Here is a 24,024-nt window from a genome sequence, read left to right on the forward strand (position 1 = left end):
CAGAGCAATTCATATTCATGACACTGCATCTCGAAATTTAATTCATCTGCCACTTATTTTTTTTTAGGACAAAATTTACATTCTGGGCTTTGCAAATGCCCTGTTGTATCACAAACATGTGGCATCAAACATGCCTTCCCCAGTTGTCACACAGAGGGGTCTGCTATGCTGAGCCAGCTTAGCAATGGAGCTCAGCCTCACAAATATCTTGTACTGTGATGATGTTGTGTCATGTTTGGGGTACATTTGCTGTCCAGTTCTAAGGTATCTGTTATTACAGACCTCAGAGCAGCTTTTCACTGAACTATTAGAGATCTGTATTTTTAAAGCTGGAATTGTGAGTCCAAACTTGCAACATTCAACATAAAATAACCATGTCTTGGTCTGTAGAGCATCCATTTATTACAGGATTAAAAGCACTTGTAATGAAGAAGGCCAGTTACAATTACAGTCTTTCTATTATCATGTGTAGGACAGGCTAAAGATAACTTTACACAACCAGCTCACTTCTGACACCAGTCCAGCAAGGTCTGTACTAATGTCAAAGCAGGGACTGATGGCCGTCCCTGCAGGAAAGGCTCACCCTGCTCTTGGGGAACAGAAAAGCCCTGTGTTCCTACAAGCCAGCCACACTAGTGTGTCTGCATCCACACTGCTGTGGCTTTGGGGCCAGACTGCATTATTTATCTTGGGGTGCTCACTGGGATTTACCCAGCTGGTCCCCTGGGATGGAGCCATGGGTCTGCCCTCTGCTTTTAATTGCCCTCAGCAGGGTGGGTATCTGCTGCAGGCAGGTCCTCTGGCTGACGTGGAGCTGACAACCTCTCTGTGTTTCTCTCAGCTGAACAAGCAGTGGCAGCACATGTCTGGGGGCTCTCCCAGCACCTCTTGGGATCACCTGCCAGAAGGTCAACAGCCTGAGCTCAGCTGGAAAGGGAAATGCCAGCATGCACCTCTGGATTTCGGAACTGCCCCAAGATGCTCCAGAGGCTCCAAAGGTAAGTACAAGATTGGCACTTGTCCAATAACACAGGCACATTTTCCAGTATTCTTGTGTTAATGATCATTACAACCAGCTATGGCCAGGGGCCTACAAAACTTTCCATCCTCATTTGTCTTTACAGATCAATAGGTGTGTAATGTAGGCTGGTAATGACACTAATTATTACCCACGGATTTCAAGGACGTAAAGCCCGTGCCAGCCCAGGATTAGATGGCTCCTGACTCTCAGACCTTTAACAGGCCACTGGTTTCTCTTTCTCACCAGCGTTAATCAGCACAGCTTTGCTGACACAATGGAAGTGTCTGCAAAAGCCAAGGCGGCTGTGCCTTGGCAACGTGCCTCGGAGAGCTCCAGGCAGGGGAGGATGAGATATACCATACGCCTCCATTTCCTGATTTGCAGTATATCAAGATATAGACAGATCTTTATTTTTTGATGTGAAAGCAGAATGAAAAACTAGGTTAAATCAGTCTTGAGGGATATTAAGCCAGTTCTCAGGAAGCCTATGCAATTATTATGCCTCATCCCAGCCTTCTTGATTGGGAACATGCCTTTAAGAACATGATCAGCGCCAGGAGAGCTCCCCCGTAGCCCGGGAATTCCACCCTGTCTGCTGACGAGGAGGGAGGCTGGGCCACAGAAACTCTCCATTCAGAAGGGAAAGCTTTGCTTCCCAATTTTTTTTTGCTTTCTCTCTTTTTTTTTTTTTTTTGGCAAATTATAAATGTGCACGTTGGATTCTTTTGTCAACCAAATCTAATGGGACTGGCCTGAGCTGAATGGCTGGTCTGTGTGATGCTCGGACTCGGTTTCTTTTCAGGTGTTCCTTGCCTGTTTCCACCAGATGAGGATTAGCATCTGCCTGCGGGCTCAGAGCAGCTGTGAGCACTGTGTCCCCGGCTGGAGGGTGCTTGTGGGAGATGGAATGTATCATGTCAGACTGGCTGGGGTTTGGATCTGAACAGGTGCCTCTCCAGCCCTGTGTTATCACAGGGCTGTGAAAATAGTGTAGGGCCAGCAGTGAGGATTTTCTACTCTTTTAAATGGTGGGAAAATCATTCAAGGTTTGGTTTTCATCCATATTCTCTTCTGTTCCCTCCAGAGAATCAGGCTCTCAGTTCAGCTATGAGATGAGCTGGTTGTGGGGATGATGAGGGGAATAAAAATGTTAATCAAACCTTAGGCAGTAGGACAATTCTCAAGGCAAACATGCCTGTGATTTCTTTTGGTTCACTGTCAAACTCCTCAGCTACCTGATCCCAAGCTAGCTGGGGACAAGCTCCTGAAGTCTGAGGTTTTTTTTCTGTAGAATTTAGAGACCAGGTTCCCAGATAGAGCATTTTATTGATTTGATATTCTGATAGAATCCACCCAGATCTGAAATTCCAAGTGGAGAAAAATAACTGCAGCCACTACAGCTGAAAGAATGTGAAGCTTTCAATCTGGCAACTGCTGGAGTGGGGTTCCCTCCTGTCTCCCCTGTCCCTGACGCAGCCCCCAGCCCCAGGAAGATGTGTGGTACACACACAGACACACAGACACACACACAGACACACAGAGCCTGTTCTGTTGGTAAATTTACAGTTTGCCTTTGGGAGTGACCATCCATTACAGTTCAGTGCAGCTGTTCACGTGAAGACAGCTTTAAAGTCTTCCAGAAACTGCTGGCACACATCTGTGAGTGTCTCTCCCTCCACCCCTTGCTCAATCCCTTGGGGCACTAGGGAAGTGCTGCCACCTCCTCCACCCTTGGGGGCCACGAGGGAGAAGCTGGTGGCTCTGCACACACCCACTGCTGTGGTCACTCTGCCCCCGTGCCAGTTCCCTTGCAAGTGTAACGTCACGCATGCATGTCCCCCAACCTGCCCTGCTGAACCAGGCAGGGCTCTGCTCCTCATTGTGAAACTCTTGTGCATTTTATGAGGTTTGACTTTGAAATAGCATCTTCCTCCAGCTCTGCTCTGATTTCATCCATTTTTGAATCAGTTTTTGTATAAAGTGTTGAGGTGGAATTAACTTTTACTTCACACTGCAAGCTTCCAGCTCAGGGTCTGTCTTCCTCTGGAGGTACAAGGAAGTGCAGACACCTCTGTGCCGTTGCCCCTTCATTGTTGCTTACTCACCTTCCTTCTATCCCTGCATTAAGTTACAGACCTTCCTAAGCCTTTTTGATGGGGCCGGTGTGCCTAAGTCACCAGATGGTACAAACATTCCAAGAGGGGATGTGACCATCTGTGTTCTCCAGGAATAACCTCGTGTCCACATAGTCATTCCTCCATCCCATAACTGCAGGAGGAAGGAGGAGACCTGTATGCTCAGCTGGTTGAATAATGTTCCTCTTCCCACACAGCAATTTTGTCAAAGCCAAGTTATTGACATGACAGTTCCCTTTGTTGCCCTTGCCCTGCCTGGGGGACAGGACACTCTCCCATCGGAGTGCAAGGATGCTGTCAGGGCAGGGAGTGCCAGGCTGCAGCAGAGTTAGGCAGCATGAAATTGTTTTTAATCTGTGAGCAAGCATCCCTCCTCCCCAGGCAGTACAGCATGCTTGGGAATTCAGAGTTAAGGCTCTGGGAGGGGTCTAAAGTCAGGAATTGAACTGACACATCTCCCACTTCCATGGGCAGCCATATGTGTCGGCACATGAATGGCCTGGAGGCCATTTGGGAGACAGAATACAAGGAACATCTCTCTCCTGGAGGTGGAGGGTTTAGGAGGCTCTTATCAATATGCACAGCCCATAGGAGGACCTCTGAGGCCAAGCTCCACACTTTGGGCAACCCAAGACCAAGTGCTGTCTCTGCAGAGAACTGAGCCTGCTCTGATGGGCGGTGAGGGGGCACTGGTGTGAGAAGGTGGCAAGGGCAAGGCTACTGCAGTCCATTGAGAGCAGTCAGGATCCCAGAGTTGGAAAAAAATGGGCACCATATAGCCAAGAACTATACTTTAAAATGTAAAGCAATCCAGTCGTTTCCAGCCAGCGGCTTTTCCCCAGCTGTTCGTTTCCAATAGAGTATTATGATCAGTAATTGATACTCTCAGATGTCTCGGTGCAATCCCCAGAGAAGAATGGCCAGGGCAATATATTTTTTTTTCCCAACTCACTGGAAAATTGAGCCCCAGCTGGGGCTAATAAGTGCTTTCATTAAAATACTGATCTTAATCCAAAGCTGAGAATAATGTCTCCTCTGTGCTGCAGCTCTCCTCAGCTCTGACACGGGCTGTGCTTTTCAACAAGAAATGAAAGGAGGATAAATAGACACTTCTCACCCCAACATCATAATAGCACCAATGTTAGGTCCCAGTGAGGCCAATGATTTTTTTTGATTGCACCACTCAAATGTGTTCTTGTTTCATTCATGCAACAAACTCTGTCCAGTGATGGAGATGGGATGTATGGCCAGTGTACCCCTCCATCCTTCTCCTGGATCCATCCTGCTTCCCTGCCCATGGATGGTCTCATCAGAAAGAAAATGGAGAGCAGGAGTGTTGGTCTGGGTGCTGTGTGCGTGCTGAGATGTCTGTTGGACTGCAAGGCACATGAGGAACCATTCCATGATTTCAACACAAGGACTCGTTTTGTCCTCCCACTTCTTCATTTTCTTCTGGACAATCCAGGGATATTATTAGTAATATTTACTCATCCAGAGCTTCTCAGTCAGAGAGGTCATTTGCAAAACACTTCTTGAAAGGTTGAAGGATTTCTCCCCCATTCTCACACTATTTTCACATAAAGAAAGAGGAGTGATCTCCCCTTTTTTCTAGGAATAGGGCCTGTGCATTTCTAGTTCAGTAAGCAAATGTGAAGACAATAGCCTTGATTCGTGGTTTTTTTGATACTGTCCTCTTTCCAAGGCTGGATATCAGTTTTATTCTGATCAAGAGCAGGATCAAAAGGCATATCTTTCTGAGCATTCCTGTTGTTTGGCAAGGCATCAAGTAGAACATAGGATGACACCCCTCTCCCTCACTTCCCTCCACCCTTTTGTCCTGTTATCTGTCTGCAATACGTTTAATTGAAGGTGGTCCTGTCTTTGCTCATATTTTTTCAACTTGTGCTGTTCTGCCCCAGAGGACCCAGACAGGGATGCTCTCGGAGAAGCCTCAGAGGTCACAAGGAAGAGAGAATCTTGATTTATTCTGTAAGACCGACTGGAAATCCCAGAAAAGTCTCCTGAGGCACATCAAATTTAAAACATATGAAGCTGATGGCTATTGCTGGAACAGGACAGGTACCCTGGTGCTCCTGTGAGGAACAGTCCAGGCATGTATAAAGGTATAGTTAGGTGAAGTCCTGATAGTTGAGGTGCATTATGAGGAACAGCTGAACTGTTGGATGCTTCCCTGAAATAAACCCTCTTTTTTCATCCATTCTCTCTCAGTGCTCAGCTTTATGGATGTGTTTTTTCTCGTCAGGGAAAAAGGGCATTCCAGGTAGCAGAGTTAGAAAGGGAAGTGCCCAGAAATAGAGAATTCATCAGATACCTCTGAGAACATGTGATCAGTTGCTCTCTAAGGAGTCATACAGCTCTGGGGAAGACTTTTAACTCCTTTAATGAATGGCTGCTCTGTGATTTATTCTTTTCCTGCTGAATCTAGGATGTCCTCTTTGAACACCAGCACATTTTTGCACTGTCTCACCAATAAAAGTGAAAGGCCAGATTCCAATAATTTCACTGACAGCAAATTACATATTATTTCTGCCTTCACTTCATTTACACCACTCATAACTAGTGCTTGATCCTTTTTTGAAATCCTCTTACTTTGTGAAGTTTTATTCCATCTTAAATGTAAGGCTGTGACATCTTGTGTGCTGGTTCTGGCTTTCCTTCTGTGGATTTGTGGAGCTGCAAACACTTTCTGTTTTAGTACTAAAGCCTCACAAATTCAGTGAATTTTGACCTACACTGGCTGTTCTCAGGTGAGATAAAAATGTCTGTTTGACAAAGACAATAGTAGAACTGCAGTTAAAACTGAAGCATTAGGGAAGCTCCATACGGATTTATGAAACAAAGTGGAAAATACAGAGATTTCGCAGCAAATCTAAAATGTTGCACTTAGTCAATACTAAAGTTAGGAGTTGTGTTTAGACATCTCAGCTGGAAATTAATTCCTTGAATTGCACTCAGAGACAGACCACCACAGAGCCCTGGAGAGCTGCTGATCCTGCTTTCAGGACTTCCCTGTGCTCTGACCACTGCACCCAGTTCTGTCATCATAATGGCCCTCTAACTCACAGCATCCTATCCAGATGTTTATCCTACTACTTAAAACAATGCCTTCATATTTATCTTTGCCTGTAGCATCACCTTGCATTTAGTCTGTAGGGTCTTTAGGGCAGGAACTGCCTTGGTTTATTTTGGAGAGCACCTGACACTTCTAAACCCACCCTACAGTGCTGCAACACCACTTTGCACTTGCCTGAGTCCTGTTTGGGAAGGTGTAAGATGTCTCCTGTTACCATTACAGGGTAACCTGCAGTGAGTACCCACAGCACAGCTCAGCTCTGCCAGCTGAAATCTGTACAGTTTCCCAACCCGCCCAAGGAGGACAAGCCACTCATTTAGATTTCACGTAACCCTTTCTAAGCCAGGAAGCCGAGAATAGCAGAGAGAGGGGTTGGCAGACTCCCCTGTGGGTTAAGAAGGAGCTGTTTGTTCTCATAATTACTTGTCTAGGAGAGGGGTCTGTTTGACAGTGCTTTCCTGCAAAGCATCATGTTTGCCCTGAAGCCAAATAAAACCTTGGTATAAACTTCTGCCCAAAGAGAAGAAAAGGCAACTCAGAGGGAGTTTCTGTGAATAAAAAGGCTGTAACCATTTCAAAGCATCTCTTGTGCATCAAGCGAGTGTGATCCCTAATATCTCAGATGCCTAAAAGGCTCTTTAATATCCAGGAATAGGCACAGACGTGGGGTGGTTTTCCTTCCCCTTCACTAAGGCTTTTTAAATCTGTGTATGCCAGACCCCCCTCGCTCCACTGCCCACCCCGTGGGCTTCCTGACACCTTTTTCAAGAGATGCCAGCGCTGAAAACCTGTATTCCTTTCCCTGGGCAGAGTCAGCCAGGAGCTGCCTTTGGTGTTGCTGGAGGGATCAGGCACTCTCCACTTGGCTTTTCCCACAAATGCAATGCTGGGATGGCTGGGAGCAGTTTGGGCAGAGTGGCTGCTGCTTGGCTGGTAATTGTGGCTTTTGGGTTTTGTGTTACCCTCTGACTAATCCTGTGCAATCTTCTCAGGTTTCCAAAGCTTGGTTCAAGTCAGACTGTCCGTACTCCCACTCCCTTCAGGCTGTGATGATGACATTGGGCTTTGGTATGGGAAGGGGCATTTCACCACAGACCTGACCTTTGCCAGACCACCAGGCACAGCATCTGCAGTGCTCACGCTGCAGAAGTGAGGGTTGGGCAAGCAGCTCTTGATTTTGGAGGTTTTATTTTGTTATTTCACCAACTTGAATCACTTTACCATCATTTCCAGTAACAAATGCACCTAATTAATGGGTAGAAGTATTATTGCCCTCTGGGGTATATGGTCTGAAGTGCTCAGCTGTGTCCCACAGGCTCCATCGTGCTCAAGGTTGAGGGAAATCCGCCGTGAAGTTGAAGTGAGGCAGGTCTGTGTTTTTGGGCTGGGGTAGGTCTGTGTTTTTGGAGTGGGTAGGCTGCCATACTGGTTTGGTTACAGGATTATGTTTTCAGACACTAATAAGATTTTTGTGCCTCAGTTTCCCTTTCTGTGTATTAATTCTCCCTGCTGCAGGTGGACAGAGTGGATGCTGTTGGTGTACACGCTTAACTCTCCTAAAGTGCTTCAGGATTCACTGATGAATCATTCCCTCTGAGATAGCATATCTTGTGTTTCATTCTGTTTTTCATAAGAGGAGGATATGATTTTTCTTAGCTTCATATAGGACTCTAAAAAGGTGGGTTTACACCTCCCTCTGCCTCTCACTAAAGACCTGTAATGTAAGCCATTCATACTCCCAGGCTAAAAGAAAGACTGGAGTTGTTCTTTAATATTACGTTGAAATCAATGGTATGGCTTCAGGTCGTTATGCCATTGAAATCCTTCAAGGATATGCTTTCTTCATCCCAATAGATGCTATGCTATGAATAGGATCAGTCTATTCTGATGGAATTTGGCTTTTTGTCAAGATTAATATAATAAAGGAGGTTGGAAGATTTTGGAGGGAGATTTTCCGCCGTGCTGGGCACAGATGGTGGTTTGTTCCAGTGAGGACAGCACAGGATGAAGAGGTGGGGTGAGTGGTTTATCAGCAAGTTGCTGCCCTGGTCTGTAGAAGAGCTAAAGAGATTCAACATCCCTTTTGGGGTGAAAACACCCAGAATCCTTGTCTTTCATGAGGACCGGTCCTTAAAAGACCCTCTTTGTGGCTGTGGTCAGATACCCAGCAGTGATGAGCTGGGTTTCTGTGTTTGCTGCGTTTGTCACGTTGAGCTGGGAGTGCTGAGTGCCCCGACTGACTGAGCAGCCGAGCTGGCAGCGGAAACCTCCAGACAGCCCATGAACAGCAGCTTAATGCCTGTGCAGGTACGGTATGTATTTATAGCTGAATGCACGGTCTGTGTGTGCACACATGTGTTCCTGGGAAAGTTTTTGAGCGAGTGGATAATGCATCTCAATTACATCCCAGTCTGGAGCAACAGCCTTGCTAAGGAATTGAAAATCTGTAAAGAATCCACTAAAGTTAAAAACACCATTTGGTTTCCTTCGCCGGAGGGACGCTCATCAATATCTCTTTCTGTTAATATCAGAGGGTTAAGGTCTTGGCAGTGTTCTCAGCCACCAGATGCAGGCAGAGTTCAGATGCAGGCAGAATTTTTTTTTTTAAAGGCAATTTCATTGCTGTGGGGTTAAAGCTCCAATTTTGCCTGACGCTGCAAGTTTCTTAAAAGCAGCAAAAAAGAGATGGGTGTACAGACTACTGGCTTTTTTCCTTTGTATGTGCCCTGTGAAAGAACTATCCTCTTGCTTTATCTGCATCATGATGGATTTCTTATAATTCACTCCCCACTTGGCATCACATGAAATCTTGGGTTCCCTGAAGTGAGAGACTGGTGCTTTGGTGTTTATGCTGCATCTCTGGACAGTGCCCAGCACTTCATGGTCACTGTGGTGGAGGAACTGCAAGAGGAGTTCCGAAGTGAAGCTTAGGAACCCATGGTGCAGGAGGAGGGGTCCTTACTCAGTCCTGAGTTTTTTCCTGCGTCAGGCTTAGAAACAACCTTAGCAGTGCTGAATCCCATTTCTTTCTCTAACGTATCTCTAACAATACATCACATTTTCTTTCTCTGTCTGACAAAGGACACTCCCTCCCAGAGCCGGTAACAGAGCAGTTTTCTTCAGAGATCTGCTGTGCTGCTCCGCTCTGCCTCTTCAAAATTTAAGCCGCTTACCCAAGGTTACGCAGCAACTCTTTGGCTTCACACTAAGTGACTGAAATGCCCCTGACTGTGTGGGGGTTGTACTCCCACATCCTCGGCGAGGAATTTCCTCTGGTGGTTCTCAGCTCATTGCTGTGCTGCTGTCTGACACCACCAGCCCCCTCCAGCTGCCCCCAGCCCGCACAGCTGGGGACACCTGGGCAGTGCAGACCCCCTGCTCCTCGGGGGCTTTGCAGCCCAACCACGGACATCTGCTCTGAGCTGGGAGTTGGCACAAGAAGGGGGTTGGCCTTGGAAGGAATATATTTACTTTGTACAGCTTTCCTGTAAAGCAGTATTGGATGGAGAAGCCCAACAATCTATTTAGTCTAGGAACAGCAGAGCATGCCAGTGCTTCTGGAAGAGCCCCCCCACCACCACCAGTGCAGCTGGTTGCTTGGATAATACTTTCCTACAGGAGGGAAAAAAGATATTTTATTCCTCCCTCTTGTTCATCCTTGCTCCCCAGCACTAGGGCACTCTAAATTTGTCTGGCTTGGGAAAGTGTCTTGCAGGTCAGGGTGAGGAGGGAGAAAAAACCCTTTTGATTCTGAAGAAACCAACATATTTTCATACAGGGAAAGCTCTCTTTGAGATAATTTCTGTTCTTCTCAACAGGATCTGCTGCAAAAATCTCTCAGTGTTACTGCCTTGTGCCAGTCATGGCTAAACTCGAGTGCACACTGCTGCAGGCTTTGCTTTTACAGAGGGAGGTTCAGCCAACTGGTTCTGACAGCTGAGCAAAGGTTGACTTCTTGTGATCAAGTGTGAGGATGAAAAACATATGTGTGTCCTTTAATAAGAAAAAACTGTTGTATGAGTGAACCTGACAATAGAAATGTGCCTGTGTCAGGATGCTGGAGCCAAAGCAGGTGCCTCATCAGACTGGGGAGGAGCAGACCACAGGTACTCCATAGAGTGGGAGCCTTCATCCTCTGTCATGGGCCCACAGAAAACCTCCCAGGACTTATGAAGTCCCAGTCCCATGTTATCTGCCCTATCTCAAGGAAACCACTGATCACAGAGAAAGCTGCTGGCCTGTCTTGCAGCAGAGCAAAGGGGTTGCCAAGGATGTCTGAACTGGGGTGAGGGACTGTGGGGAGAGGGACTGGAGAACAGAAGATCCCTGAAAGGGGGAATGTAGAGCCAGATGGGTGCCCTGGGGAGGGACCCTCAGGAGAGGGAGCCAGAAGGCCTGATTGAAAACTTTTGTAAAGTGCTTTTGTGATAAGCTTCCCTTATCCCATGTCTCCAAGAAGGAGAATTGTCATCATGAGGATTTCACAAGGCTGGTGTGCCCTGCAGACAGGCATGAAATCAGGGTATGGGTGTCCTACCAGGACAGGGTGCTGGCCAGACCCTACAGGGCACCTCAAGGCCAACTGTGTTTGGACTTTCTCAGTTCAGAGAGCTCAGAGCACACATGCCCGGCTTGGAAACCTGACTCTGTGGGCTGGTGAATGTCCAAGAGAGGCTGTGACCCACTGCAGGCTCTGACTCCTCATTTAAACCCACTGGAAGCAGTCTGAGGGGTTTATCTTCTGCAGACAAGAGCAGTTGTGGGGGCAGGAGCAGCTTTGCACTAGGCAGGGCTGTGCTGCCTCTGTGAAGGTGGCACAGGGAGCAGGGGGGCACGGCTGGTGTTCCTGGGATGGGGCCAGGAGGGGTAGCTCAGGGCTGGGCTGGCCCTGTGGGGATCATGCAGTGCCTGCCCGTGCTCGGTTTGGCTCTGCACGGAGCTGACGTCTCCTGGTTTGTGTCACATTATGCATTATGTGATAATTATAAAAATGTGAAAATAGAACTCAAAGTACCAAGCAGGCAGCACGCAGCTTCTAGTGGTCCCATGTGTGTTTTCCTGCTTCCCCTCAGAATATGAATGCCCCTTTAGAAAGAGCCTCATGTTTAGTATAAGGTTCTCATTACTTCATAGGGGTTCTTCCTTGTAGGGCCCTTGAAGCTGGATTAACTGGCAATGGGTGGCACAGTTCCCCTAGTACATAGTGATCCAGTTCTGCATTGGAAAGAGCGCAGGGCTGCTGCAGTTGCTTCTTATTTACTGCCAAGTGCCAAAGGGAGGTTGATGTGAGCCAGTGTAAATGCTGGGTCCGCCTTGAAATGGATGTTATGGGCTAAAATATGGTTTGCCATTTGTTTCTCCCTATTATCCACACAATGCCAGGTCCCCTCTGAGCCGCCTCCTTGGGGAAATTGTTAATTTTCTCTTATTGGGTGGCATCAGTTTGTTTTTTCCTCTATTTCACTGGCAACTTCCAAAGCCAGCACAGAGTGGGAGAAGTGGCTTCGGAATCCAGCTGGGATGTGCTGTGTGGTGGGATGAGTATTTCTGTGGTCCCAACAGACAACAGGATGTGCTGGCCTGTGCCACCAAGGCAGAGAGGAAGCAGCAGCCAACTGTGGTGCCCAGACATACCCCCAGTGCTCTGTGAGGTCCCCTCCTGCCTCTTAGAATCACAGCATGGTCTGGGTTGGAAGGCACCTGAAAGATCATCCAGTCCCACCCCCCTGCCACGGGCAGGGACACCTTCCACTACACCAGGTTGCTCCAAGCCCTGTCCAACCTGGCCTTGAACACTTCCATGGGTGAAACCACTTACATGTTTTCAGTATCAGGATGAGACCTCTGAGGATGCTGGAACTTTGCTCCACAGTTTTGGGACTTACTGAAGTTTAGGCATGAGGCAGTTTTCTTTCCTCAAACTCCTTTTTGACCTGGGAGCAAGAAGAACCTAAGGGAACATGAGTCTGCTCCAACACTTGCAAAGGTTTGGGCCATCAACGTTAATTCTCTCTGATGTAAAACGATGACTCTTAAGTTTTGCAGAAGGATTGACAACCAGGAGCTCAGGGCTGCAGCAGAGAATAGTCTGGTTTGCTTGGGAAGCACAAATGGCAGATTTTAACACAGCTGAAGGACAGGCAAGCATCTGTAGATGTGCTGTCCTATCCTGGAAGGAATTCTGTGCTTGGCAAAAAGGGTTAATGCTGTAAATATATATTTGTGTATGACCCTTATGCATAAAACAAGTGAGAGTCAGTCAATTTGCTTTTTTCAGGGGACATCTCAATGGACTCCCTTGGACTAGCCTGAGGGCATTATCAGAGGGAAAAAGTAAGTATACAGGAGGCAGAGAAATTCTGCGAAATCACTCAAACAGGTAAGAAAAAGGATCAAATGAAACTCATTAGATGGCTGATTCTGACCTCACCTGATGCTTCTCTCCAGTTGTGGGAGAGATACAGCCGTAGTTTTAAGCTCTTCTTTTATTTTCCCAATTTCTATACTAGCCTGTCAGCCCCATGTCAACATCACCACTTCTAAGCCTTCTCTTTAAATTTACAATCACAGTTATAGGCTATTTCCAAGATAAGAGAAGGGGTGTGGAGCATCCTTTAGAAGCAACAAGCTAATAGCACCAACATATTGGTGCTCATGCTGTGGGTTGTTTAACGAGGAACATGGCCTGATTATCTGGTTTCTTGAGGAGTATTCACCTGTACAACAGCTAGAAAAGTTTTAATTTAGTACCTCTTCTGTTATGTCAAAAAATACAGATTTTGGCTGTGAGGACTTACTTAAACTCATGTTTTCTTCTGGATAAAATCAGGGGAGTCCTTAGGGAGTTGAAAGGGAGCTACGGATCTGTAAGAGAAGGGGGCTGATGTTTCTAGATCTTGAAAGCAGTAGCCCTTTCTGGGTGGGAATGGCTGGTACTGAGAATAGGACTGTGCACTGCTGGGCTCCTTTAAGGTGAGAAGGGACTCCTTGTATTGGAAAGGGAGAAGGGGAAGCTGGAGGGAGGCGTGTCTGGTTACTGCTAACAGAGTCCCCTAGTCAGACTATCTCATTACAGAGAAAACATCCCTGGCTGTGCTGGGTGTTGTGTTACAGACAAGGGGGACCTCTCCTTTCTGAACTGGGTTCAGTTTCTGTTGGCATTAATTCCTGTTTGTCCTGGATAAACCCTTGTCATGAGTTGTCCTGGCACTGAGCAGAGCCTCAGGACACAGTCGTTGGGAGCTGAAAGGGCTCCCAAGCCTGTTCAGTGCCCACCTGCAAGCTGGTCTGGAGCCCACCCGGAGCTGTGTCTCTCTGCCAGCACATCGTGTTGTCATGGAGCAAGGAAGCACTTGGCTTTACCCTGCTTTTGGATGGGAGGGACACTCACACTGTGGCTGTTGGATAGCCCAGAAAGGGACAACCACAGGGCAGAGTCCAGCTCCCAGGTTGTTCAGTCATCTAGTGTGTTTCTGAGAGGTGGCCTGGCGAGAAGGAGTCTCCGGGAGGGCATGAGAAAGCTTGGCCAGCTGTGCCCTATCCTCATGCCCATCCCATTGCTCTCAGCTCCATAATTCTGGACAGAAACCTGGCTGTTGCATTAATGAGATTCAAGGCTTACATTTCAAGTGTTAAGAATGAAGAAGGAGCAACTAATTACATCTCAAATGCCAGGCTGTGATAAACACCCCTTCAAGGACAGGGACTGTGCAGAGCCAAGCAACTGAGGGGAGGAAGAGCAGGCGATCCACAGGGATCACAAGCCCCAGTGTGGGATTGTGGCCACTCAGAGCTGCTCAGCTGCAAACATCTCTGCCTCCTGAAAAACAAGTGCTAACCTGTTTCTTTCTAAGACTGACCCCCAAAAAATCCCTTATGTTTTTATCCAAGAACAGCAGAAACCAGGAGAGGAGGAGGGGAGATATTCACAGCTGCTGCTGTTCAGGCTCTTGTGCCTTTGGGATCTCTCCTGCTTTTCACTTCTCTCATCAGCATCTCTCACACTCTGTGGATGCTTTCCTTCACGTGGAGCATGCTGCATCCATCCTAGGTCCTGAATCTCATCTTGAAGGCAAACAGCTTTTTCACGGGCAAAGCTACATGAAGAGGCTTTTGGTGGGAGGAGTGGTCTTTGAGTGTCATAATTCAGTTTCTTCTAAAAACTGGAAAAAATTTGCCTTTTATTCTGAATCTCACTTCATGTTGTTGGGTTTCTGTTCAGCACAGTCTCCATGTGCCTTTGCAGTATCAAGAGGAGGATTCCAGGTACAGATCAGCTCAGTAAATATACTCTCTGATTTTTTTTTTAGAATTCCTAAAATACAGGCAATATGTCATTGTCAGGAGACAGCGATTCTCTTTAGGTCTGTGGGCTGACTGATTACCTGAAAGGTTTTTTTTGGAAGAAATTATTTGAGGGAAGGAGAAGCAGCATTATAAAGGATTATAAAGCAGGTATGATCTTCCTACCCACTGATGTAGGAAGCTGATATGTCATATGTGTGAAAACAAATGAGAACTTAACAAGAGGAGGGTATAATGACTCAAGAGAAGTTTTGGTTGTTACACAACCAGAAGTCCCAGGACCTCAAAAATATTTTAAAGCATCATATTTTCCCCTATTCTTTCAAAAAATAAGCAAGGCCTCCTTTTTAACATTTAATCCAGAGGTAATCTGGTGCTGCTTTGCAGTTTGAAACTGCAGCTTGTCTGTTATTTGGTCTGAAATAGTTTTCTGTTGCACAATTTTCAAGCAAATTGAGGGAAGGGAAATAAAATGCTGAGATTGTTTTATTTTAAAGAAATATTATTCCCTGGTAGTGTGCACAGTCTTTGCACTTTCTGATTTGTTGACACCCTTGAGACATACGAGGTCCAAGAAATACGGTATTATGGCTTTGTGATGGGTAAAAGGTTGCACTATCTTTTCCTAATGGAACAGACAGCCCTGAGATCCCTGTCCAAACCCCCTAAAATGAGTTAAAGAACAAAAAATAGTACTGATGAAATGTACTTATGCACTTGCACACCATCCCTTTAAGGGGATGTAGCAACACCATTGTGACAGCACACAGAGAAGGGATGTGGTGCTTTTTTTTTTTTTTCCAGAATGATAACTTTTGTTTAAAAAAATCCAATCCTGTGAGGTGTGGAGGTGGTAGATCCACGATAAGGACCTGTGGGCAATGGAGCTGCTGCAAGCGATTGTTGAGGGCGGTGTCAGACCTGATAGTGAGCAGGGATTGAGGCATGTCCACAATTGCTTGAGTGAAACCCTTCAGCCAGGTGCAAGGACTGAGGTCTCACTTCCAGAGGCAGCTGAGTGTGGTTCCTGAGGCTGTCATCGGGTGTGGACCCATGAACAGCAGGGCAGGCAGCAGATCTCCAAGGCATTGCTGGAGGTGATGATGACTCCAAGCACAAGGAGTGATATGGTAGCACAAGATACTTGCTTTATGATGCTGTAAGTCATGTCTAGCCTCTTGGAAAATTTCCCAGCCCACCAGGAATGATTTCTGACTAACAGGCACCTCTTAATCTGTCTTAATCCCCTCTATAATTTTACACTTATTTAGCCTCACCCAGATGAAAACCTTCAGTTGCTTAAGTAATGATCAAGGCTTTGCATCTCTGCTGGGAAATAAATATTATAATCTCCTTTTCTAAACAAGCAAACTCTCTCTTGATGAGAAAAATAACTTCTCAGGTGAGGGAGTACCACGTCTGACAACAGATGCACTGCTGGTGGCCCAAACCAACCATAAAATCCCCAGTGAGGAGAGACACCAGCCCCTCCCCGCCAAGCTCATGCCCATGGGCTGATTGCAGTGCAGGGAGCACGTCTGGGCCAACTGTGGAAGGGGACAAACAATCCCTGATCCCCGATGGCATAAATGTGAGCATTTCTTGTGCATTCTTGGTGGTGTGTTGGGAAACGCTTGTAAAAACAGAATACTCCAGAGATGCCACTGAGTGTGGGCTCTAATATCTGCAAAATCTGGCATTGTCAGCAAGCTATAAAACATCCCTGCTAGTTTGCCAGCAGCTGCTCCCAATTTAAAAATACTCAAAGGTGCGCAAACCTTGGGGTCGATTGCACAGCACCTTGTGCTGCCCCATGCTTGAGCTGTGCTGCTCTGCACAAAGAGAAGGACTCTGCTCAGGAACCTTTCCAAGCGTGTCTCTTTTCAATCATCAGATAATCACAATGCAACCACTTCCCCTTGGCACTGGGAAAGAACAACACGTATTACCCATCTGATGTTCTGCAGTGCTCCTGAAATCAGGGATGTGCCGTGCTTTTGAGGGACCAGACTGTGTCATCTGGAGCTGGGCTGAGCTTGCAAGGACTTGCAGAGAAGCTGGGCCCATTTTTCACCCAGTGTGGAAAATACCGAGAAAAGTTGCAAGAGAAGTCCCTCGTATTGTGTTTCCCAAACACCACAGAGTTGCAGTTTTGGAAGGAGAGGAGTGAAGCCAGCTGTGCCTGCGGGCGCTCACTAGGAATAGCTGAGTGGAGCACAGGAGCTGTTGCAGATACTCACAGGAAGATTTACTATTCCCAAATCCCAGCTAGTTAGAGCTGCCCTCTGGGGAGGCATCACTGCTGCACATTTCTATATTGTTTGCCTTGATTACCCAGCAGAACAAACAGCACTGAACAGGCAAGGGAAAGGTTTGGAGGTTGCCACACTGGCAATGCCTGAACCACATTCTCCCTCCTTGCTTTATCACCTGAATCCTTAGGGGAAAAGCTGCTTGTGTACAGCTGCAGGAAGAATTCAGCCTCACTGAACAAAAGCTTTCTGATGTGGTGTCTTCCTTTCTGATGTGGTGTCTTCCTTTCTGCAGCACAGAGAGGTTGGCAGACAAAGCAGTAGTAAATTGATGGCTATGACTGACAAACTCGTGCCCTGTGTGAGTGCAGTCTCTGGCCATTCCCCTCCACCCCAGGCAAAGGTGTCAGGATTGACCTGAGTTGCACCAAGGGTGGTTCAGGTTGGACATCAGGAAGAATTTCTTCATGGAAAGGGTTGCCAAGCCTCGGAATGGGCTGGTGGAGTCCCCATCCCTGGAGGTGTTCAAGAAACAACTGGATGTGGCACTCAGCGCTCTGGTCTGGTTGACAAGGTGGTGATGGGTCACAGGTTGGACTTGATGATCTTGGAGGTCTTTTCCAACCTCAACGATTCTGTTATTCTGTGAAAGATTTTCAGGTTGGTGGAAGAGAGTGGCGCTCAGAGTCACTGCAGGTGGCACATCTCTGTTGGGTCATCGCTGGGTCTCACTGTCCTTGGAAGGGTCACCCTGATGGTTGGCAGCTCAAGGGGTCTGTTGGATCCTCCACCAGAAAAGATGCTCTGGGGTCTCAACTGCATTCACAGAATCATTAACGTTGTGAAAGACCTCTGAGCTCATCGAGTCCAACCATTAACTATTGTCCCCCTTCCCTCAGAATCGCACAGAGCTTGGCTCTTGCTGGTGGTCAGCAGCGTGTGGTACCAGCATTGGCACAAGCTGGGCTGGGAACAGGAGCTGCACACTGGATTTTTTGGTTTGCAGGTTTCCTTCATGTCCCCTGTGTCACTTCAGACAAGAATCTGCTTTGGCAAGCACTGTACCTCTTTGACTGAGAAAGACGGCCTCTCACTTACTGGAGGAATGCTTTACTGGCTTTTTTAACAACAGGAAAAATGGCATTTAGACCCCAAGAAGGTAATTTTTTACAAATTTTTCCCCCTCCACAAACATTCCTTTTAAAAGAAGTTCACCGATTTCAAGGAAAAATAAAAATACAACTGGAAAATACTTGTTTCTTTAGGAATTTTCCTTCAGAATAACAAAAGTTGTTTTGCTGGAGTACTTTTTTGTTTTAGCAACTTCAACAATGAGGCAAATCATGGGATTTGAGTTGAGAGGTCAGTTTTCTTTATGTTTTAGTTTTAAAACATTAGACCTAATTTTGTTTGTCATCTCTGTTAGTGATGCAGAAGAGATGGGCAAGCAGAACAATAACTGAATTTCCAGTCAGCTCTGAACTGGGAGAGGCACTGCAAAGGGTGATGAGGAGACAGATGTGGTGGGGTAAGACAAAATAAAACTGAATAAGAAAGAAATGTAAAATGAATATAAAAAAATGGATATACTTAAAAAAAAAGAAAAAGAATAAATAGGTAAAGAATCATCTTAACTTGAAAACTCATGGCTCTGGCACTCAGGACTACTTAGAAAGCATGAAGAGGACTTGGAATGACAGTGTGAACTTGTTCTACAGCTTTTTGGCTGAAGACACAGGCATGAAATCTTGTACAAAAGAAAACTAGCTGCGGGCTGCACTTGTGGATGACACGAAAGACGTGGCTGTGCTGCTCTGTGTGTGAACCTCAGCTATGAATGAGGCTTCTTTCTGAGCCACTGCATTCAGTCTGTGCAGCAGTGTATTGGTCACAGTCTGGACACAGCCCTTGGCTGAAAAATTTGAAAGGAAAGTAGTTAAAGCGGAAGGAGCTGCTTCATAGGAACGTCTGGAAGACTGAAATCTAATACTGACCTAATCTCTCACATCCCCGTCACAGTGTCTGGGCCGGCTCTGGCTGCCGTGCTGGACAGCCATCCAGAGCTATGGACGTGGTGGGAAAGAAGAGTTTTGGGTTCACTTAGACGTGCTGCAGGACACAGCGAGGGCAGGAAAGGACCTTGGGAGCACCAGGAGATGTGGCTGAGCAGGGAAACAGGAGCAGCCAGTGCCAGTGGTGAAACTCAACAACAGTGTCCCCACTGGGAAGACCAAAGCTGGTCTGAGGCGTAGAGTGGGGCTCTTCAGAGGGATAGGGCAAAGAACTGGCCTGACCAAGGTATGAAACTCATTATTGGGTAGAGCTGGTGCTGCTTTTAGGATGTGTCTTTTGCTGAGGCAAATGCCAAGTGTGATGCATCTGTTAGACCTCATAGAAGACTCTGGCTGGGCTAATAACATGTTTAAAAGCCAATGCCAAAATTTCAGGTCTTGGAGAAGGGTAAGAAAACATATGTGGGACATTTTGCAAAATTTTATAGCTTGCAGAAATGCTTTCAAAACAAGCAAACTTACTCTGGATGTGAGTTCTGGTTCTCACCAAGTCTCCCCGAGGTTTTGGCTCTTCTTGATGAGAACTTCAGTGATTCACCCTAGACCTGGGCCTTAGTGCTAGAGCCTGGCTTTCCCCCTTTGCTCTTTGCAAACCAAAGCTGTTTGGGAAGTGTAAAAGAATAGTGCAAGCACTAGTAACTATTGTCATCCATTGAAGGGCCAAATTATTGCTGACAAGTCCAGTCAGATTGGGGGGTTGCAGAGCTTGCAAAAAATTTGAGATTGCAGCCACCTTGATCCCAGGGCTATTCTGGCACTGGTGTAGTTTCAGCAGTACTCTGGGGCTGCTGCTTGTTCTCCCAGTTGCCAGGAGACTCAAGGGAATGATCTGGCAGCATAGAAATGCCGAGGGGCAGGTACACCAAGCACAACCTCAGCCACTGTAACATGGGTCAGTAAACTTTTCCCTTATTATTTTGATGAAGTAATTTAGGGGATTTTTTTTCCTTCAAAAAAACATCTTTGAGATACTATATATTTTCAGGATTCACCTTTTTTTTAATTATTTTTACTTTTTTAAAAAAAAATGCTTTATCTGTGAGTATATAAAGCAGCAACTCAGGACGTGGCCCGCGGTCAGACATAGAGATGTGTCCCATTAATGAGCTGAGCACTTTGCCTTTTCAGGGATATAAAATTTCCAGGAGATATCTGGCTTATGAGTCAAGGCTGAACATCATCTGCAGATCATCAAACCTGTCAGCCCAGTGCTGCTTTGTGCAGGAGGAACTGGTGACTGCGTTAACAGACGGGTGAGAGATGGTTGTCCCTGCTTAGAGGGGTGGCCTTTGGGAGGGCAGTGACTTCTTGGGCAGATGACATGGTCAAATATGCACAGAAGGAACGACCTCAGTCACGTTTCGCTCCCACGTCGATGAACTGCGTCACGGCTGTTACGCAGACACAACAAATTTCCATGTGAGAACCTGAGGTACACCAGTGAGGCACGTGCTGGAATGACTGTGTGAGCTGGAAGGGCTCCCTGAGTGGGCACACCAGTGCACCTACAGCAATGGCAAAGCCCCAGCTGGTCAATCAGTTACTGGTGTTAACAAAGTAGGTTCAGGATTCTGAGTGTGCGTCATGGACCTCAAATGAACCTCCACCGTGGGTTGTCTAAAGACATCCACTACCTTCCAGGTACCCTCTCTAATGCAGAACTTGGTCTAATGTCAGGATCTGGGAATCAAACGGTTGACAGTGCTTTGGGATGCTCTCCACTCTAAGAAAATATAGCAGACCTGATGTAACATCCCAGACAGGGCTACAATTACAGAAGTTCTCCTCTGGCTTGGAGAGAAACTCCTTCTCTTTGCAGCTCTCTCAGCATGGAGGTTACGAGATAAAGCATCGTAGAGGTGCCCCCAGGCATGCAGGGTTGGAGTTAACAGAGGAGCTAAATTTCAGGGGCGTTCTGTTAGTCTCTGCTCTATTCAGAAGGGGCTGTCTGTTTAATCACTGACTTTCAGTGATTTATAGAGGGTTGGTTAAATGTCCGTTAAAGTCAATGGGAGCCTTTTGATGTCAGGACACTTCAGCTGGGCCCACAGTCTGCCCTTTTTTGTAGCATCTGGGTATGTGGCAAGCGAAAAGCATGAATGATAAAGCCGGCAGTGAAAGTAAGGGAGGGCTGAAAGGGAAAAGCCTTCCCTTGAACAAAAGCCTGGCTCAAAGGTACAGTGTTTCTCAGAGCTCTGAAATGCACAAACTGTTGCTTTCTTTTGCGGCTTTTCAATGTTCTGGTTTGTTTTTTAACGGACAGTCTGTTCTCGGCTGTTGTTACTTTTAAGTACTGCAGCCCCCATTGGTTGGGGGTGTTGTAGAAATTATTTCATTAGCATTTATTTAGGTGTCTGCCTTAGGAAGCAGCTCTGATTGAGGTGGTCATTGTCTGGACTTTCCAAATGACTCCATGGCTGTACTTATCTCCATTATGCCATTCAGTTTCAAGCAACTGTGAAGGTTTTGGATGTGTGCTGGAGCAGGATTTAATCTTCAGAACATTTTTCAAACCCTAATTTTCAAAAAGTGACTTTGGGGGAAAGGTTGCTGCTGGTTTTCCTGCTTAAAAAGTTGAGGTAATGGATGTAGAGAGTTTACAAGTGGTACCCCAGGTGAAGCACAGCATCCCAACTGGAGCTGGAATCAGAGCAGAGGAGATCTCGAGTTCATCCTCAGTGTTGTGTCTGTGCTTTTCTTTCATATGCTTCTGGCCTAATGAAGCAGTTTCTAGATGCCATGTGGACAAATGAGCCAGATCAAACATCTGGCTGACACTCGCACCTGTTAATGGCCAAAAAATTACTCTTCCATCAGCAACACGTGAATGTTTGGCACATCTGCATATACAGCCCAGCAACAGCCACTTCAAGACGTGTCCCAAAGTGGACTCTGGGAAGGCAGACCAAGCATCTGTGAAATCTATGTCATTTAGGGGCAAAAGCCCATTCAAGGGTGACATTTTGCAGAATCCAGGCCTGTTTTGGCATCTGCAAAAACTCTGAGAGGGTTTTCCACCTCTGAGCTGCTAAAGCCTGTAAAAAACTAATCTATTTTCTATGCTGCTCTTTAATTAATAGTAGTAATAATCCCATATCCAGATACCTTTCTTTATTTTCAAGACCATTTGGTCATTAAAAATCATCCCCTGCTTGGAAATAGTAGATGGTAAGAAAATAAACTTGAAAGGCATTTTCCTACATAAAAGGTCTGTGGCCTCTCCTAGTGCCAGTGGAGCTCTGGACTTTGCTTTTTGTAGTCAGTTAGAAAACACAAGGGTAACAGATATTGGAGGGGGGATCAACTCCCAACTACTGTGAATTTTGGTATCAGGAATAATCTCCCTGTTTCACGTGTAGTTCTTCACAGGATGCTGAAGGGAATGCTGAGGAGACAGTCACTTCTCCCAGAGGTGTCTGGATTTCCATGAGGGATGAATTGAATCCCAGAAATGCAGTTTGATTCTGCAAAATGCTGCATGCCTTTGGCCAGCCTGGATTTCTGTGGATAACAGGGTTGTCAGCTTTTTAGCACCTTGCGAGTCAGGAGCCCATTTGGGATGTTGGCTGTAAAAGATGCTATGGCAAAAGAAAAATACGTTTCTTACAAGGCTACTGGCACAGGATTATTACCTAGAGGAGAAAAGAGGAGAAAGCAAGTCGATAAGGAGCACCTTACATTAGACACATGTAGCACAGACTGTTTCACAGGGGATGGGACAGCTGAAAATTCTTATTCTTTTCCTGTTGGTGGATCAGATTCCTTCTGTAGAAAGAGGGCAGGGTGCCCCGGGGAAATATCTGCGTAGCCCGAGGCCCCCTCTGACATCAGGTCAAACATTCCGGGTCACATAACTGAAGGCTGCAGCATGAAACTTAATATTACAATGGATCAAGTGCTTCTGGCACATGGAGCTGACGTGCTCCTGCCCAGGCAGACTCAGCAGACGGACGGGGAGAACGGAGAGTTCAGCCATGGCTGAGCACAGGGCTGGAGTGGGAACGATGGAGCCGACGGGTGAATAAACCTGAGCCGGGCTCAGGTCAGCACTGGTGCTTCACCCACTGCCAGTGGAAGGACTGTGGTGGTGGGAGATGAAACTTGGCTGGGGTGGAAGTGGGACAGGGAAATAATGCTGTGATTTAGGGAATAGTTTTCTCTGCCCTGGATGGAGCAAGAAAAAAAGACTCGGAAAAAAAAAAGTGAGCCTTGATATGCCCGAAAGGAGGAAGCGCCACCTTCCCCTTGCCCAATGGCAAAGTCTAAAATCAAAGCCTATTAAATGTTTAGATACAGAAAGTGAAAAGAATAAATATTGCACATATTTAAATGTGACTGACAGGCATTGCAGTGAAGAGACTGATCCTGCACCAAGAATGCAAAGTGATCTGTCCCCTTTTCCAGAAAAATAAAGCCCAATGAGTTGCCTCTGAACCCCATTTTCAAAGCTCAAATCACTTTAAATCAATTTCTGCTTCAGATGTCCAAATAAGCTCCAGTTTCTACCAACTCTTTTCAGTAAAAATAGCTTATCCTCTGACATCTGGGAAAGGTGAAGGTGTTACCAAGTATTGAGCTGTCATAATCGCTGTCATCATTTAATTTCTGATTGTTTAAATTCCCATTAGTTAGATTTTGTTCTTCTTTTATGCTTATTACCATCTTCTGCTAGAAATGGGAGAGCGTGGCTGATGGGGAGGACTCCCATTTTCTGCAGAAGTGGCATGTAATGTTTTACAAATGCATTCCCTGCCTGCAGCCCAAAGCGCATTGCAGGCTGAACTCTTTAACATCTTGAAAGCTGAAAGCAATGTGGAAAAGTACAATTGAACAGCAAAACCCAAAGCAATTTTTACTGCAGAATTGCTAGTTCACCTAATAAAATGCTCAGGATTCCTAGAACTTTTAAGACCTCCTGAAACTTTATTGCCATTTAGGTTTGCCTCTGATTTTTTGTATAAAAGAAATCCAGATCTTTAGGATGATATGGTGTCAGCAGTGTTAATATGTGTTATCTTGCAGAGTGAGGCTGCTGGTGGAAAGTGCTGGATGTGAGCAGAGTGCATCTTAGAATCACAGAATCACAGAATATCCTGAACTGGAAGGGACCCACAAGGATCACTGAAGTCCAGCTCCTGGCCCTGCC

At 46.3% G+C, this 24,024-nt stretch overlaps 1 long non-coding RNA gene across 1 annotated transcript; it reads left to right on the forward strand.

Moving 5' to 3' along the window:
• Nucleotides 1-975: 975 nt before the first annotated feature.
• LOC108501224 lies at nt 976-17,854 on the forward strand. The gene is made up of 3 exons (XR_001876152.1): nt 976-998; nt 12,528-12,583; nt 17,813-17,854. It is a non-coding gene; the product is annotated as an uncharacterized LOC108501224 (long non-coding RNA).
• Nucleotides 17,855-24,024: the final 6,170 nt, after the last annotated feature.

The sequence above is a fragment of the Lepidothrix coronata genome, unplaced genomic scaffold, assembly GCF_001604755.1.
Source record: "Lepidothrix coronata isolate B3197 unplaced genomic scaffold, Lepidothrix_coronata-1.0 Scaffold100, whole genome shotgun sequence".
NCBI classification, from domain to species: domain Eukaryota; kingdom Metazoa; phylum Chordata; class Aves; order Passeriformes; family Pipridae; genus Lepidothrix; species Lepidothrix coronata.